This window comes from Metopolophium dirhodum, chromosome 5, assembly GCF_019925205.1.
Source record: "Metopolophium dirhodum isolate CAU chromosome 5, ASM1992520v1, whole genome shotgun sequence".
Taxonomy (NCBI): Eukaryota; Metazoa; Arthropoda; class Insecta; order Hemiptera; family Aphididae; genus Metopolophium; species Metopolophium dirhodum.
The window spans coordinates 14,230,793-14,247,190 of NC_083564.1; the positions used below are offsets into that span (position 1 = coordinate 14,230,793).

The window sequence follows — 16,398 nt, forward strand, 5'->3', positions numbered from 1 at the left end:
CACCCCCAATACGAATGTTAGGCATATTTTGTCCACCTTCGCTTATCTCGGTGTCCGGTTCTGTTGAAAACAGAATCAAATTGGACTTTTGTGTAGTTCCGATCGATTGAAGGCAAATTTATAAGTATTTATAATGTAATGTCGGAATTTCGTATGTAATGTATTTGTAATGTATTTGTGTGTATTTTATTAACTGTGATGATTATTTTATTGATTGTATATTATTATAGATGAAAAATGTTTTTTGATTTTTAGAGTTATACTCGTTTGTGCACGAAATCCATATCATATTTGGTATTTTGTTTCACTTAATTCCGTAAGCGTTTTTTTTTAACCATCATAATATTATAATACATAAAAAATTATAATAATAATTAACAATTCAATTAGAACAATATTAGAGTTTACCGAAAAAGTCTAGAGTCACGGATTAAAAATTATGTCAATGTTTGAGAGCCATACAGCCTTTGCGTCAATTGTTTGTTTTCGTGCAGCCAACGATATCATATAATTATCATAAAAAAATTCCTGTGACGATATCTTTCGAAATTTGTCAGTCATGCGTCAGATTATATCCAGGCATTATATTATTAATTAATTAAAATTATTATTATTTTTCAGGAAATCGTTATTTAAAACGGTTCGTGCACACTTAATACACATAATATTTAATTAATGTTTAATTTGTGGCGACAAACTAGAGCGATATAGGTGTATTATAAACGTAAACGTGCGCCTGCCCAATCAGCGGTCTGGTGATGAGTGCTGAGTGGGTTTTTTTTTTACGGTAATTTCCGAGGACAGCATTTTTATTTTATAATAAATCGTTTATGGACATTGGACATGTATAACGTGTGACGGACATTTCTTGTTAGACGACTATATCATAATGACGTATTTAGTACACCATAGTATATTTCGTTGAATTAATGGTTGTAATTGGTTACCACCCTCTCAACTAGAGGCAAAACCACTCGAGAACAATGAGAAATTAAGAAATATCGAACTAGAATATTATCAGGTATATACGTAATATTGTAACATTTTAATATTGTGTAGTTGAATATTATTGTATATTAATTATAATATTGTCGTTAATAACATTAATAAATTGAAACAAATACGTTGTACGACTGATTCAGGTGACGAAAACTATTAGGAATGTCTTATTTTTGAACTATATACGTTTTGGTGTTTATTATAATTTGTGAGACTGTACGAGAAAAATTGCAGCATACATATACAATACAATATATTATATATCATGTACGATAAGAAATAGTGGACCACAAATTGGAAATGAGCGAAAGGGGTGGATTTATTTTTTAAACGTTTGGGTAAGAAAACCAATGACGGGATAAAATGACATGTACGTTGTGCCTATTAATGGAAAATAAAATATTGTTCTTGGTTCGAGAAAATAGTGCGATCCTCTCGACTATACACAATATTATAATAATATATAATGCACTTCGAGTCTGATTTATTATTATACGTGCGCTCGTTTTCGGTATTTATATAAAGTGTTTAAGCTGCAGACGGGACGGTATTATAATATATTATAGTACACTATGGTATATTCGTATTAAACAGCCTACTTAGAATAATATTATTGTTATATTACTATTAACGAGGAAAATAATGAAGTCGTTCGATCCGTAGTACCTACAGATCACGTTATAAATGTATTAGGTGTTATAATGTTGTATGATGATATACGTGCAAGTTATAGACCTGTATGTACTAACGAACCTAATAACCTTTGTGTTTACGACATTTTTTCTATATTAAATCGCTGTGTGTGGGTACCGCGGCCCGGCCGCATACGACGTACCCATATTATTACAACCGAGTGACCATCATACAATATAATATAAACCTGTATAGATATATATAATATTATAATCTAATAATATTGCGGAGAAAATTGCGAAATAAATAACGAAAAAAACACGAAAAAACGTCGTTTACCTGCACCAGTTTGTAGATGTAGATGAGCGTGTCCATGGACTTGCACTCGTCCGATGCGGGCGCGTTCCTCTTGCCCTGGCCCCACGTCGGCGTGAAGTTCACCTGACCGACGGCGATGCACGCGCACAACATGAACACGGCCAACAACAACAGGGTGCGCATGGTGGTGATGGACGTCGTGGAAACGGAGTTGAAAATTATTATTTGCAGTGACCGTCGAGCGATTCGCAAACGGTTGTGCCGATATATGATATTATATTATGCGGTGGAGGTCGTGGACGAAGGTTTGGACTTTGACGCGAAAGATTTGGCTGATTCGAAATTGATATTCCGCTCGTTCAGCCTCGTTTGGATGACTCGTGTGGTGTACGGACGTTCCGGTACAATATTATATAATAATATTAAACTATGTAATATTTTAGTTGTGCGGTCTGTGGTGCACGAGTGGTTGCAGCGTGCGTAAATGACGTGGTGTGACCGCGGAAAGTCGAGAGTCAAAAGTGATGGCCAACACCCGCAAAGTCCCCGGCTTATATACCTACCCCTAGACGCCTACGCCCCCGAGGAAACCCAACGACGACTTACGCACTCGAAGCGCACCCTATCACACAGTTTGTGTGTGTGTGGGTGAGTGGGTGTGTGCATTTCACTCGTTTCGGCTGACGCACGCACACAGCTTCATTTGATTGCGAATAATAATAATATTAATTTACATGCATGTGTATTGTATATACTATAATTTATTACATTGTGTCATTAAAAATTTGTTTTTTTTACGTAGAAGTTCAACGCTGCATAGGAAATTTATTGCAATAACGTCGTTACCTACATTTAATATCTATACCGAATTCAAATCAAGTACGATAAAACAATATAGGAGTCTACATCATGCTTTTGATTGCATATAGTGGTATAATAAACTAGTTATATATATTCAGACATATATTGTCTCTGGTCACAATGTGGTGTATCTAAGAATTTTATTATAAAATAATATGTCTTCTTAATAATATTATTACACAATAGTATAGGTAGGCCTGTTACATAATTAGCATCTCCCTGTATCATCTCATATACTTAAATTACCAACAATTGTAAAGTCAATTGTTAATCGCAAAATACAATTTTTACACCCCCCCTAAATTCGTTTTCTGCAAGTAGTGTTGCCATAATATTATTGTAACGGACCTCACAACAATCGGAACAACGTTAGTATACGACAATACGACGTATAGGTGTATCGGATATCCTAACAATTGTTAAGTTGAGTTCACAATACAAATTAGACGAATACGTAGGTAGATCACAAAAAAATAATCATTATATGCACACCTATATATTGCAAGACCGACGATTATAATAATCATTACACATCAATAATATTTAACAAAAATGTATATGTTCTCATATTAAGTACGTTCAAAATATTCTGTTCTGTCCAAACGGGCGTACGATCACTCCTATAAATCTCTCCAACAGCATAAAGTTTAATTTATTTCGTGTTGTGCAAGTGCAGCCCAATAATTGTTTACACTTATATTAAAATATATCATCGTTTTCGTTTATACACTTTATATTATGTATACCAACGCGTGATACAAATATACAATAATACTAATACATAGATAAATTGTACGAACATGTATGTATGAACAAAAATGCTACTAGACATTTTTCTTCTGCGCGGAAAATTGAGTAATCGTAGACATGGTTTTGGGTCTATACCAAGTGCAGCGGAATAATATCTAGTACCTATTTAGCATGCTACATTAGTTGGTTAGGAATTAAATTAATTAATTTTATTTTTATTTTTGTCATTTCCATTTTTATGGAAATAGACAAAGCGTTACGAAAATCGGCCAGGAAAAAAGTTGTTCCCAACCCGAAAACATAATAATATCTATGTTTTTAAAGCACATAATATAGTGTCGTATGCATAAACAAAAAAAAAATATCATGACGGCCGGTATATTTTATCGTAAGCAGCACGGAATAATAGTAATAAAATACGTAAATAATATTTTTAAAAATAAATATATAAGTAGGTGTATATTAAGTACATTAACAATCTGTTTTATGCAATCGGGCGTTATTAGTACGATTATTTCTAAGACTCTTCAATACCGTAATGTTTATAACGTTTCGCGTTGTGCAAGTGCAGCGCATTAATTTTTTACAGTCATATTATAATATATCATATTTTTCGTGTACACACTTCATATGTATACGCGAGATAAATAATAGTAATATATAGATACATTGTACGAACACATAATATATGTATAAAAAAATGCGTTCGTCGTACATACTTAAAAAAAATATCCTGACGGCCGATATATTTTATCGTAAGCCCGGCATAATATACCAGGTGCATCGTGTCGTTTTTCTGTTCGTCTTGAACAATTTTTACCTTGTGCGGTAAACTATATTATAATATATACATATAAATGCATGCAACATTGTACCTGTACTGTGTTTTCCTAAATTTTAGGAGAATAATATGACGTCCATGAATATAAAACATTTACCCACTCAATGTCTTATGTTTATAATAAATAATAATTTGTATATTGTATATACCATATTTATATAATATTATATACATAAAATAAGCCCATTAAAAACACGTAAGATAATACAATAATAAATATGCGAACCTATGTTATAATATGAAACCGAAACCCTTTGCCTAGAGTATATTCTTAGTTAGTCTTGTACAGTACAGCATCAGTCCCTAAAATCGTGTGTAATACGGTCTACGACACACTTTGTGTAGTACGAAAAGTGCAGTGTGTAGTACGAAGTTTAAAAGTGTGTTATTCTAATCAAGCCTTTATAATAACATTATAATATCTTCACATTTTTTTATATTTTAATGGTTTATTTCTGCCAAACCACATTTTAATAAATTATTATCTACATTCTACACAGACACACAGTAAACAATATTTTGTGTTGTTACGTATTATACTCTTATTATAGTTATTATTATAAGCTATTCATTGTTATTGAGAGTAGCTATTTTTATTATTATCAGCTTAGTAGTGAACGGTGGTATATAGTATACTAGTGTTTTAAGTGTTTATCTAGAAATTTAGATTTGACCGATTTGAGACTATGTGTATGTGTATTGCGTGTAGTACGAAAATTTAGATATTTTAGGGACTGTAGTATAGTACTCTTGTGTGTTGATTTGTAAAATGTGAATTGTGATATTAGATGTAGGTATTATATATTAATTATGATATTGAATTTTTAGATTCTGAGCGGAGCGAGGAAGCTAGTGGTTTTACAATGGTGTTTATTTTTTTTTATCCTGTATACAAAATTTCTATCGGAAGGAGTGCTTCGATTTCAACATATAGTACCATATCTTTTAGCAAACTGGATCAAGATGGTACTTTGAAGAGGTAATTTTTCTATTTTCTCAATAGTTATTTAATGCCACGGGAAAACCCACGAAAAACCGCTAAAAATGGGATTTTAATTTCTAACACTTTGTTTATGACCATATAAATGAATAAAAAGTTATAATATTATTATATTATATTATTATTATAATATTATTATATTCAACTTACATGATATAATAAATAATAACAATATAAAATATCCAGACTGACAGACCGTCTCCGCCGAGAATCGTTTTTCTTATAGAATGAAATTATATCGTTGAATTCAAGTTTAATACAATCCATTTTACATTGATCTACTGTACAGCAGAGCGACATCCACTTACCCGTTTTTTGTTTATACTGTAGGTACTAATATTTCATTCTGTATAGTATATTTTTTTTATATAACTTAGTTTACATTAATTATACCTAGTAATGTTGAGCAGAAAGGTACTCACATCATTGCATTATCTCGCCGAGGGGTGGTTTTATATACCCGTTTATTAATATATAAATAAATAATATACATAATGTGAATTAATTATTTAGTTTTCAGTGTTTACAATAATAAACATATCAGTATTGTACTTAGTATTGTTGTATAATAATTAGTAGGTATTACATGCATAATGGAGTTTTTCCAATAAAAAAATAGCACAGTTTTAATTTTACCAGTTATGCAATAACATAATATCATAATGTTATGTACCTACCTATATGTACCATAGGCGCGCTCAGACTTTATTGGCAGAATTAGTTAAAATTGATGGTAAACCAATATAAGGGTTTTTGAACTCATCTATTCAACTTCTTCAATAATTTCTAAGGCTGTTTGTTGTTTGGAAACCAACTTTAAATTTGTTTACATTGAGTTAGCAAGAAAACATTTTCCATCTTCGGGATATAATAGGGCCTTGTCTTATGCCTTTGTGTAACCGATATTTTATTATTGTGTTTTATTTTTAATCTGTTCTTAAAACTATAGCAAAAATAATAGCAGATACGATAGGATTATTATTCGGGAGAAATTTACAATCGCGATAAATAAATAAAACGATTAAAAAGCGTTAAATATTTTAAATAAGGGAATAATCTGGTTATTGGTTACCTAAGCAATATTGATGTATAATGTCACAACTATAAATCAATACGAAAACATTATTTTCATTCATTTCTCGAATGTTTTCTAAAATTTAAATACCTAACCTACCTATTTTTTACTAAAAAAAATTAAATAATGAATGTACTATTGTATTGTTGATAGGTAATCATTCAGAAGATTTATACAGAAAAAACCAAAAATATTAAATCAATGGTTTTAATAAGACATACGTAATTACGTCATACTATTAATAATATGTTAACCCACTTAACATATTATTTATTATTATGATGTGGTTTGAGTTTTCCTCTGAATGATATTATAAACATTTATTCCAATTCATGCAAATTGAGATATTTCGCTCAAACCTCAAAGAGATAAAGGCTTTTAAATCCCACACGTCATCGTCGTTATAAACTAAATTTATAACTTGTAATAGTAACTACCTACCTTAAACAAATCACCAAATACCTCATAATAATCTTTGAACGTGATAAAGTTTAAATCAAAAAGCGACTAATGTAAACACACCTATAACGCATATTACGCGTATTCGATTTCATTCAATAGTCTCTATGGAGTATTAGTCAATGTATATATTATTTATATTAGACATTAGTATACCACTAAACCGCATCAAGCATCGATCACAAGTATAATTTCACGTATAGAAATAATAATAATAATAATAATAATAATAATTCACGGAAATTAACTCTAATTAATCTACATTATTTAAGTGGAATTATGTAAAAAATTAAATCCTTAAATATTGAATAATATATAATTAAATAAAAAATATAAAATATCATACAAAATATACGATTAATGTTAAATTAAAAACAATGAAATTATGTAAATGTGAATTTAATACAATTATAATTTTTTGATAGTATTTTTTGATTGTATTATTTTGTACCAACATTCGAATCTCGATTCTCGAAGATATATTTATTCACATGTTATAATAATCTGAAAAAGTCTAAGATCATCCAACCACATACACCTGGATCTAAACGTGCCTAAAATGTCGTTTTAATGATGTGTGTCTGTGTCTGTGTTTGTAAGATAACTCGATATTTGATATTGTAATGGTTGATGCGATTAAGTAGTTTAGGGTTTTCAAAACAAATAGTTAAAGTAGAAAATGAAAAAAATGAAAAATATTAATTGTAGCCAATCTATATGAATTAATTTAAAATTTTTGTAATTTCCTCAGCATTTGTGTATTTGTGTTACATGTTTGAAAAAACCTTTTTTAACGCAACCCTAATTAATTGCTAAAATAAGGAAAACTTAAAAAATCTCGCTCATTGGAGTGTGGACACATTTAATTTAATTGTATTCGTATACCATCCCTCAAATAATTGACAATGATTTTGGGCTGTATTTGATTATAATATGTATAGGTACGCTTTTAGCTTTCGTCCTTGAAAGGTTTCGCAGAGTGGAGACAATAATTATTGTTACGAAAAACAAAAAAGGAAATAGTCGTACGATGTACAGCGATGGGTCCGTCAACGTTTTCGTGTAAAAACGAACAGATCTATTTACTAACTGTTTGAACATTGTATAAAATATATTATATGCATAATATGTAAAGCGTATAAAATATAAGCCAATAATCGACAATAATTTGGTCTAGTTTTATTAGGTACCTGCAACGGCAAAGGTAATTGCTATCGGCTGGAACGGTGACTTTAATTTTAAAAAAAACGATACACTTAATATTATATTAACATATAAGTAAAATGTAATACACAGTATTATAATATTATTATGCATATTTTTAATTGTAGTGTAACAAAACCACAATATACACTGGAAGTAATTCATGGTTAGGTTAGTAAAGCTATTAATATTTTGATGTTTTAAAAAGAATCCCTAAACATGACTTAGGTACAAATGTATAATTTAATAATAATTAAACGAACATAATAAAGTTAATAATAAAACAAAAGTTTTTCGTAAGCCAAAACGTAACAAGTAACAACAGTATACAACACACAATAAGTCACATTTCATACAGGTCGTGTCTCCGAGAAGTTGATTATATAGTATAAATGAACAAATTTTATCAATTTTGAGTATACAATATTTATTATATTAAATACAGGGGGCATGACAATTTTATTATTATTATTCACGAATATTAAAAAAATCAAATTACTTAAAGTTTTTATTATTTATTGTATACAAGTACAATCAACAATAATTGATATTGCACGATCGCTATAATAATAATGGTCAGTTGTTTTGAGAGACTTATGAATAGAGTTCGAAGTTGTTGCATTTGCATGTTTATTTTTGGGCTACTAGATTTTATTACTAATTAAGCTTGAAATTAATTTAACGACACTACAGAAAAAATAGTAAACGTTTATGTAGTGCATATTTGTACGTAATTGGGTAATAATTTTGTAATTTAAAGAGCATATTCTTCAATTTCACCATTTTAGATTCGGAGCGATGAATGTATTGATTTTACAATGATGTGTTTTTTAAATTTTTTTTATTTGTGTGTATACACGATAAGTAGTCGAAATAATGCTTCGATTTTCAACTTTCATATCTCGTTCGATGGGAAAATGAATATAGTTGATGCATTGGGGTGGCCATTTTTACGCTAAATCGGTTTTCGACAAAATGTTCGCTTTGGATGTAACTCTAAAACAAATTACCGTAGATACTTGAAATTTTCACTGGTTGTTTATATTAGCATTTTCTAAGATGAAATTTTCAAAATATTTAAATTTGCTTTGAACTGTTTGCGGACATTTTCAGTTTCCAGTTTTTTTCTATGAAATTTATCACAGAATAGAGTTCTACAACAATTCCCGAAAGTCAAATAAATTCTCAAAATTAAAAATAAATAATGTTAAAAAATAAAATAAAAAATGCCAACGGCACGTAGTGTTCCCAAGCGGTCACCCATCCAAGTACTAACTACGCCAGACGTTGCTTAACTTCAGTGATCGGACGAGAACTGGTGTATTCAACGTGGTATGGTCGTTGGCGATGTGTTTAAAGAAAATAACATTATTTAAATTTAGGATTATAACGTTTTTATGCAGTATAGTATTGCAACTAAATAAATTGCATAATATCTATACTTTTATAGTGCTTGCATATTTATTACGATTTTTTAAGTGCATCGAGTTCCAAGCCCCATAGTTATGGACTTATGATTATAATTATTATGACGTTCGGGATTAGTGCGGACTTTCGACGAGTATTTGTGCATGCACATTGAACGTCTGTAAACTCGAATTTTATCGATATGCGAATGAGAGAAAAATAAAAATAAATTATTTAATAAATAACAATGATCAACAATATACGCGCCGCAGACTTCACGATTAAATGGCATCTTGTATAATGCAAAATAACGTACAATTTAGGTACTATATTATTATACATTTACATAAAGACAGTTTTTTTTTTATAATTTATTCAGATTCATGCATATTGTATATCACACTTACGATTCTCGTTGTGTAAGTCATAATATATGGCCATGTGTGTTATACTACCACAGTGACATTTATTTATAGGTACACACACCTACACAACAGTGTAAGACGCGACACTGCACCGTGGCTGCACAAAAAGTCCCCAGTACCTACTTATACCTAAACGACTACGATTCGATCATACTGTTATTTAATATATAATACTATAAAACTACAATAATATGACGTGTCAGTACTTATATACTCAATATTGAAAATACCTATTATTCAAAAAACATGTTTACTAGTTGGAAATATAAGTTTTGAGTGTATGACACTCTTATCGTTATATTATCTTATATGCTGCGGGTAATAAAATAATAGGCACTGTCTACTATTGTTCTTCATTATGAGCCGGCAAAATAATAATACCCCAGCCATTTTTTTTCGTTTTTGCACATAAACGAATTATATAATATTATATATTATAATATTTATAAATATTGCGCTAGACTTAAAAAAAATGAAATTAAAAATAATGATATTAAATCAAGTAAATATTCATAAATTAATAAATATATCATTAGATAATCTATGTTGGCCAAAATTGTACAATGTCGCTCGAAATAGGCTCAAATGGCTCCTGGCGTTTCACATATTAATCGGCGAAATAACGGTTGCGGTTCCCCGGCGTCTCTTATATTTTCTCCATTTCACTGATCCCCAGACGTTATATATTTTGAGTATATTCTATGTACACCGGTATGGCGGTATACAAAATTAGTTTATAATTTTTGAATTTATCAAACAATAATTGCAAATTAATTTACAAACGATTCCACGGACCACTGCTTTTGTTTGATAACTTATACTACAAAGGGTCTCAGTATCATAATAATATTAGACCATGGGTGGCTAGCCAGTAGCCGTAGTAAAGATGCTAAACACTTTTACTAATAAGTACTTACCCCCAAGATATGGAGGTAAGATTATCCCATCCAAAATTTAATCCGGCATTATTATATGTTATTATACATTGTAACGCATTCTACACATTTTATTACATATTATTGATATCCTATCAGTTATATTAACAATAATAATTGAGAGCCTAATTTTTTTCCTGCCCTTGGCTTATTATATTTTTCATTATATTTTGCGGTTCGCGAACTCTCTTATTGCTGAGTGCTGTTCACCCCCGTAATACACTAACTATGACTTATGTACAGGGGCGGACTGGGTAGGCACCGGCCCAGTGGGCAAATTTAGGAAAGCGGCCCAAAACATAAAAATAGCTCTATGCATTAAAAACATATGTCATAATCAACCTTAAAATTTTAAAACCTAGTTTTGCTTATATAATCAATACTAGTCTTGCAAATCACGTTTAGACCTTATATGTTATAGGTATCTGGTATATATATATAGACATTACCCATAACTCTATGTTATACATTTACCTATGTCTATGTTTATAGATAACTATTAATTATTCACATGTATAGAGAAAACTATAATGTCTACTATCACCTCAATATTTTTAAATTTCAAGCCATTTTTGTTACAAAGATTCTTGAAATTGACTTTTTTTTAAATGTAGGTATTATTGAATTTGATAATGAAAAATTAATAAATGCAATATAATGCTGTCTAAATAATTTTATATTCTATTAGCTAAAAAAAAATTCAATTATGATGATTACATGTGTTAGACATATTAATGACAGTCTATTTTAGTGAGCTTTGGAATTAAAATTGTAACGCATTGTCGCATTGATGATTGTTATATCTTTTGATTGGGAAATACATAATAGGAAGTAAAGTTGATACAAATAAAGCATATTTTAACAAGGTTTTAAACTAATTTTATTGTATTAGTATTTAAAATATAATTAATTAATAGTACAGAATAATCAAAAACTAATATTTATGTTAACATCTTGTTCATTAATGATGAACTATTTTTAATATAAGTAAGAATTTCTTCAAACTTCACTTCATGTAAAAGTTCTTTTTCTACACTCATCATCATAAATGCTTCCAGTTTTTCTTGTTCTAGTGTAGCTCGCAGCCTTGTTTTAATAAGTTTTAACTTACTGAAAGCTCTTTCGCAATTTACTTGAGTAAATGATAGTGTCAACGCATACTCATATGCTAGATATATGTTGGTATATGCAATAGAATGCATATTATATTTATACAACATTTTGTAACAACAGATTAAACATTGATTACATTCTTCAACTGTATGTTTAGCTTTAATATTAAGATGTTTTTCATCTTCATCATATAATAGTTCATTACTATCAGCTGAATTACTATTAAAATCATTTATGTAATCATTTTCTTCTTCAATATCAGTTTCAATAACCTTAGATTTTGTGCTATCTATTAAATTTGATGTTCTTTGTGAAATACTACCAATAATATTTGGAAAAATTCTTGAAAAACTTAATAGCTCATTTTGTAGTACTTTAAAGTCGACATTTATTAAGTTTCCAATTAATTTGAGTGCATTTGGAGGCATTGTATTTTTAATATTTATAAAATATGAAGGATGTAAGTATTGGACATCTGCAATCAAAGATGCGTTTTGTGAAAATCTTTCATTTAGACTAACTGATATTTGGTCAATAACACAGCGGAACGTATCAACTTTAAATTTGTCAAGACCTTGCATGAGAACTTGAGGTTCTGATTGTTCATCAAATTGCTGTTTTCTATGTCGAACCCTTTGTTGTGGGAAAACGTTTTCAACAACAATATGATCAGGTAAATCTAAATCATAGCATTTTATATTCATTTTTTCCGTAAAGCCCTGAGAATCTGAAAAAATAGTATCAAAACTAATTTTGTTTATTTGTTATTTTGCATTTTCAACCATAGTCCATGCGCTTAAAATATCAATGTTATTCGATTGCAAATAATCAGAAGTTGGACCAATTACTTTGAAAATGTGGAGGAAGAGATGAGCAGTTATTATTGTTTTAAATTCGCACAAATTGCCTATTAAGGATCGTGCTTCAGATAAACATTTAGCATCAAATGAAGAGTCTGTAGTAATATGATTTAATGCACTTAATACAACAGGAAATAAAGCGCCATCACCATCAAAAACCCAATCTAGTGCTTTTTTTCTTGACCACCACCTTGTATTTGATTCAGATATTTTTTGAAGTTTTTTTAATTTTTCTGATCCAATACTATTATTTAGTTTATTTTCATTTATCCATACATTCATTCTTTTATATGAACTACTAAAAAATGTAGATAATCTGTTGAGAAGACCGAATAAATTTTTAGCATCTAGATTAGAAACTGTATCACATATACAAAGATTTAGTACATGGCTATAACACCAAATATAAACGCTTTTATTATTTATAAATAATAACAAAAGTAAAACTTACCAAATTTAACGAAGTAGTAGAGGTAATACTTTTTGACACAAAGCATAATTTTTTTTGATTCGGGTGGCTAGCTGATGCCTTTAACTCAGCATTTCTTTTGAGTCGAAGTTTCTCCGCTCCTCCCTTAACTTTTTTTTTGTTTGTATTCATTGTCAAAAATGAATAGATTTATGTTTTAAAACTATGATTTTCAAAACTAATAATTACTGTCATAAAAATAACTACACACACTAGTACACTACACAGGCACACAGCACAGAACTACCTACTCAGCTGACTGCTGAGTTTCAACTACACAAGGTAATTTACTAAGTCTTAGTCTATAGGCCGATAAATTATTTATTTTACATTAGCGGTGTTGCTGACTGTCTTTTAGGGAAAACCCGTGATTTTTATTTTTATAATAGACAACATGAACAGCTACGTATTACCACGAGCTGGTCATTACGGTTTATTTACAAACTGTCGGAGGCGACGGAGGCCATCGAATGAAGTAAAGGCCCGCATTATCTAAATTAAAATAAGTGATATACTGATATCTACAAAATTTATCGATTTGTAAAAATACATTTACTATTGTCTATACGACTATACTCTATCGTATATAAACCTAATGTTCTTGTCCAGTAACTTTTCTGTAATCTGTTACTATAAATACCGTATTATAAGTAAGGTATATTTAGTTTAAATTATAAGCGTGCTGTTTTTATCTTTCACCACTTACATAATATCCAAATAATCCAATAACAAAAAATATACAATAAATACACAGAGCGGCCCAGTGGGCATTTGCCCACCTGCCCACCGGCCCAGTCCGCCCCTGCTTATGTATCCGATATTTATAAATTAGGTACCTATATAGTTACCGGAGCACCGCGGATGTCATATTGCCATCTCATTATCAACATAGATCACAAACCCCGTTTTATATTATTAATAATACGTATCAAATTTACTTAAGAGGATGTCAGCGCTTAATTGTGTTTTCTCTTTCTGGCCCACGTGCAACATAGCAACATTTACCTACGTTTAGCAGAACCAACACTGTGTTATTACTTTGAATATTAGAGTGAAAATATCACTCAATCAATATTACTTAACTGTAAGTTAAGAACATTGCCTGTGTACGTTGGCTATTTTATTATATTTTTAATTTTATTTAAATCATGAGCGTGTAAATTATCACAATTTAAAAATGTTTGTACATTGTATAAAAACTAAAATATCGTAAAAAATCAAACGTATGGATACAGCCGATACTGGTAATATTCTTAGCTTAAAGTTTAGGTAAATTCACTCTAATATTAAAAATAATAACATGGGCTTAGTTCTGCTGAACATACATTTTTCAAGTTGCACATCGGTCAGAGAGCGGAAACAAAAGGTGCGCTGACATCCTCTAAGAAGACGTCGCACCCGCGTGTCTCCGTCTTACACGTGTACGACATAGCAAATTTTACGCTCAGCAGATCACGTTTAGCCCCGTTAATTTTAAAATTAGAGTGAATTAACCTCTTATAAAATTTAAAGTTAAGAATGTTATCTAGGGCAGCTCATCGGCTTTTTGTTATTTTTCAGTTTTAAAGTGAATTATGAGTATTTAAAAATTGTAAATTGTTTATACATCTTTCAATGCTCATAACTCGATTTCAAATTAAAATTTAACAAAAAGCCGATGAGATGCCCTAGATACCATTCTTAACTTTAAATTTTATCAGAGGTCAATTCACTCTAATTTTAAAATTAACGGGGCCAAACGTGATCTGCTGAGCGTACAATTTGCCATGCCCCACACGTGTAAGACGGAGACAACATGTGCGTGTGCGACGTCCTCTTAATATGCTTTATGTACCTAATAGTCAATAGACAATAGTGAAAAATATAATGCTTGGTGTGGGGATCAGTCGAATGGTGTAATACTAGTCGTAATACTGTTAGTCTATAATATTATATTATAATATAATGTGTGCACTGCCAGTGGCGTAATTGTGCTAAATTGTTAGGGTTGCAATAAGTTTCTAGGTTGGACAGACTTTTGGGGCGCTTAGCCAATCACACCTCCCTAAAATGTTTTATTTTATTCTATATTTAATATTACAAGTACATAAACTCAACAAAACTATTTTAACCCTAAAGGCTTAAACACATATTGTCATATTGTATCTATTGGTAATTGGTATATATTATGAATATGCACTATAATTAGTAGGGTATTAATTACTTACCGACTACCGTCAATAAAATATGTATAATTTTCTTAAAGAATATATGAATACATAAAATACAACAATTCTTTTATTTTATAAAATTAATATTTTAAATAACAGCTGCTATTTAGATTTTTATAATATGTACTATTTATATTTGTATTTGTATGTTTAAATACATATTTATCACTTTTATATTACACAAATTAACCAAAACATTTATTATTATTTATTTTACGTAGGTAACTAGTTACAGAATTTTCACTTTGAATTAAGGTAGAAGTAGGTATTTAACAAAATATTGTTAAATATTTAATGATATTAAATTATTATAAATATAATTTCAATAAATTGTATACGATTACTAAATATATGATATGAAATTAATTATTCACTATATTTAGGTACCATTTTTGTTCTTTTTCCTGGGGAATGGAGGTTTTCTTCAGATAAGCTAACATTTTTCTGAGCATTTGTATTAGTATTTTTCTCTTAAGCAGGTACAACAATTAGTACCGAAATAATACAAAAAATATATACCAAAATAAATTTAATTTGCTCAATAATATAATATTACTTTAATAATTATTTAAAAATTAACTTACACGTCAAATATACATTTTTTTATTTGTCAAAATTGTAGTTTTAATATAATATAAATCAGTAATATAATTTAAGGGCTACTTTAAACTTAATGCATACTAAATAGGAATGTGTACTAAACAATTATACGAATTTAAAGAAAAAATAGACGTTTACTTTCGACTTTTTCGATATTTTTACAATAAATTTATCCATTTTAGCAAGTTGTCAAAACACTTTTAATTTTGAATCGTTCGCCGATAAGAAATAAAATAATAC

At 29.6% G+C, this 16,398-nt stretch overlaps 1 non-coding gene across 1 annotated transcript; it reads right to left on the reverse strand.

The window, feature by feature from the left end:
- Positions 1-9,366: 9,366 nt before the first annotated feature.
- On the reverse strand, positions 9,367-9,485 carry LOC132945989 (5S ribosomal RNA). The gene has a single exon (XR_009664625.1). It is a non-coding gene; the product is annotated as a 5S ribosomal RNA (ribosomal RNA).
- Positions 9,486-16,398: the final 6,913 nt, after the last annotated feature.